The 4,052-nt window shown below is 40.8% G+C and overlaps 1 pseudogene; it reads right to left on the bottom strand.

Annotated features, from left to right (window-relative positions):
* Positions 1 to 329: 329 nt before the first annotated feature.
* Positions 330 to 3,724, bottom strand: LOC109685132 (serine/threonine-protein kinase tousled-like 1 pseudogene; annotated as a pseudogene).
* Positions 3,725 to 4,052: the final 328 nt, after the last annotated feature.

The raw sequence follows: 4,052 nt of genomic DNA on the forward strand, positions 1-4,052 counted from the left end.
TACAAGGCTTGGTTCATTTCTCCCCCCTGCAAGAAAAAAAATCTTTACAGGAATGAAATACAACATCCTGAAAAAACATTGGTTTCTACCATACAAGCCAGTTAGAAAATGTTCACATTTTAACAAATCTGTACAAACCACAAGAAACTTACGTATGGGACCATCATCCCACTATGATAAGAACATTCTAGAAATGTAGAATAACCATTAACAATTTATAAATCTAGTATCTATGTACTCCACAGCCCTAGAACCCAGGAACTGATTCAAAGAACTCAATATGCCCAACATGTGATCCCAACATGGATCACTTTTACATTACTTGATTGTTAACAAATGCCTGCTTTTAATCTCTGTATGATGTACAGTTAACTTGCACCTTCACGGAGGTCATTCTATTTTTTTTTTTTTTTTAGCAAAGAAGCTACATCATTTAGCAGCAATTAAAGCGCCTTCAAGAAGACTTAAAAAAATACAATATCCAATTAGAAAAGCCATATTTTTAAACATTTGTACAAGAATAAGCTGCTGAAACTTAGTAATTGAAATATAACATCTGTACAACAATTTACAGTAGAGCTAGAAGGGAATTTATCATTATCCTGCAGCATAGGTCTGCTTTTGGTTACATACTATCTCTCTTTTTTCAGTGAACAAGGCCTGGTAGCAAAACAAAAATACCTGTTAACAATTCTAGCATGTTGAAAGCACTGGATATAACAACTGAGTGAATTCAACTGATTTCAAAACAAGCAGCTCTTTTTGTCAAAGGTGTAAAGTATCTAAGAATAACAGCTCTTCCTTTAATAGAACCAGTGAAAAAAACAGACAAGTGATTTCGAGGTACAACTTGGTAAAAGCCAGAATAGGCAAATGACAAAGCCTAACTTTGTCCAAAAACTCTTAACTCTCACATTCTATTATTATAAAAACAACGGGCACTGTCATTCAGTTCTTACTTTGGTTTTAGCAGATTAACTGCCGAATGCTGAAGATGTATCCAGGCACTGTAGTTCTTGTGTTAGAAATATGTTTCATATTTTTTCCATGTGTTTTTAAATAATGAAAAACTACCCTTCATATTAGAACTCTCTAGTAACAATCAATATATTTAAGTATTATAAACGTTATTTAGTGTTCCCCTAAATAAACAAAACTTCCCCATTTTTCTTCTATCTTAACATGGTATTCCTGTTTTTGTGCAATAGGCAGTCATCCTTCACTGCTCAAGGTTAGCGTGAGAAGTGTGCACTTATTCACTGTCCATGATCCACTCTCATACAAAAACGTGGAAGTTCAGTTCACAAACAGTTCTCAACCATGTCCTGCGTAAAAAAAGAAAACAAAACACTCAAAGGCTCTCAAACTCAAGTGTGCATCTGGAAGCAATTCAAAGACATCATGCCAATCTTGGAGGAACGTCAGTAAGAAATTATGCTTGAAGAAGGGGGGGTGGGGGATGCTGCCAGCCCAGCCATGTGTAAGTTTCCTGAAGAATTTGATCTTCTCATGTGTGGGAGAAGGTATGGTTCATTTGCCAATTGGTGCACATCAAATTGATCTTCTTTTCGATATGCCAAACAACGTCTTATAAAGGCCTTGGCTTCACTGCTTACAACTGGTTTTACAGGGAACTGGACTTCTGTGGCTTTTAATATTGTATTTTCTTGAAGAATATCTTGTTGAGAATGATTGTGACCAAATGGCTTTCTACCATAAAGACACTGAAAGAAGATGACTCCAACTGACCACACATCAACCTTGTTGGAAATTTTTGGTGGCTCTTTTCCAACTACAAAACACTCAGGAGGTAAATACCAGTAAGTGCCTGTCCCTTAGGAAGTTAGATCCATTCCGTCTACACCATAACTATCATCATCCATAATCTTGGACAGACCAAAATCAGTGATTTTGATTTCTCCATATGCTGTTCCATCTACCAGAAGGATGTTTCCTGGTTTAAGATCATAATGTATAATAGGAGGTTTGATCTCATTGAGATATCTTAGTGCATTTACAATCTGCATTACAATAGACCTAGCTTCTTTCTCTGACATTAATTTGTGTTGCTTCAGATAGAAATCCAGGTCATTGCCTTCACAGTATTCTAACACTGTACAAAAAGTATCTGTATCCAAGGAAAAATAATCATAGAGTTTAACTATTCTGGGGTGATCCAGTTCTTTGTGTATGCTATACTCCCGGAAGGCATGCTTGTGGTAGTTTTCTTTTTTCTCATCTCTCCAGCTTTTATTAAGCTGATGGATCTTCACAGCAGCGTATCTTTGTTCATACAGATCAAAAGCCTTATACACTTCACTAAAGCCACCTCTTCCAAGAAGAAGAAGTAATAAATATCTCTCATTTAATGTTGGGTGATCTTTGAACTGTGAATTATCATCATTATTTATTCTTTTGAGCTCACGTATGTGAAGATTTCTGACTCTTTCCAAATGTTCAAGTTCTGCTTGGATTTCTGCCTCTTCCTTTTTGAGATGTCCTAATCTAAGTTTGAAAATTTCTTCCTGTTCATGATATTCTGCCAAAGTCAACAGTTGTGGTAAATTTGGTCTAACAAAGGGATCATTTTCTGCCCCATTGACAGCTTTTTCTTTGTTTTGGTTCAGAATTGGTAGAAGGTGCCTGAGAGTTATTAGCTGTGGGAGGTTTGCATTTGGCTAGAAGTTTCCTTTGTCTTTCAATATCTTCCCTTTGCTGATTCACCCATTCTTGTTGCTTCACAAGATTCTGAAATGCAAAGCCATCTGTCCATTGTTCAGTAAATGAAGCGCCATGTCTAACTGTTGTAAAGTGCCCAAGGCGCAATCTATCTTGCATACTCTTCTCTCTGCTTGACAGTTTTTCTTGCGTACTCTTTTCAACAAGAAGTTTCTTGCTCACTGATATGCACTTATTTAATCGTTCTTTGTACTTTTCAAGTAATTTTTGTTGATCATCTATTTGCCGTCTAAGATCACAGTTAGCCCTGAGCAAACCATCTACACGATCTTCCTTCTTTTCCAGGTCCTGGTTTTTATTACTAATGCTGCTAATTTCAGCATTGTGAGATCAGTCTGAGTAATTTTAAAGGATAACTGCTTTGGTTGTACAACAAGGTGGTCCCCAAAAGCTAATGCAGTAGGAGAAGGGCTATTCGGTGGAACAGATGAGGAAGGAGTGGAATGTGAATGTGAGTTTTGAGGAGAACGAATTGCAGGAGGTATGCCTCTTACTGGACTTGAGCCATTTCCACCTTGGTATTCAAAATAGTCGCTAATTTTGTGGCCACGTCCCCCAGTACGTTTTCCCTGACTACTTTCATTGTGGTTTTCTGCTTTTCTTTTTCTTCCCCTGGATGATTCAGATTGTTTCTTCTCTGGTGTCTCTGATTCTTTGTCACTCAAAGATCCCAAGCTTCCAAAACTGTGATTAGAACTTTCGTTATTTGTTGAGGCTTTAACTCCAACGCTGCAACTACCAGTGCTCCCAGTGCTACCACTTGCAACTCCTGTAAACCTGGCTTCCAGTAACTCTTGCCTTCTTGGATCCAGACCATGAAGCTCATCCATTGCACCTTCCCTGGGCCTCCCGGATGGCGGCGTGTGATTCAGCAGGGACCTGGCCGCCACCGCCGCCGAGCCCCGGGGTGGAGACGTGGAGAGCTGGGACCAAGACGGCGGCCCCTCCAAACTTCCACTGCTACTTTGGACACTCATCAAGCTACTTTCTGGGAACCCGACTCCCCCCCTGCCACGGCAGCAGCAGCAACGGCACCGGCACCGCCTCCGTCATGGCGGGGGCCGCGCTGAGGGCGAGGGCTGGGAGGGGAAAGTCAAGGGGATGGGGGAGGAAACCGAGAGCAGGGGAGATGGGAGGGGAGAGGGGAGGGAAGGAGAGGGGACAAGGAGGGGCAACGGGGGCGAAGCGGGGGAGCGGCCGGGCGCGCCGCGGGGGAGGCGTGGGGGCTGAGCACTTTTTCATGTATTTACTGGCCATTTGTACCTCTTCCGTGTTGATTCTTTGGGGACTGAGTTTTTTGAGTTCCCTGTAGA

The sequence above is a fragment of the Castor canadensis genome, chromosome 11, assembly GCF_047511655.1.
Source record: "Castor canadensis chromosome 11, mCasCan1.hap1v2, whole genome shotgun sequence".
NCBI lineage: Eukaryota > Metazoa > Chordata > Mammalia > Rodentia > Castoridae > Castor > Castor canadensis.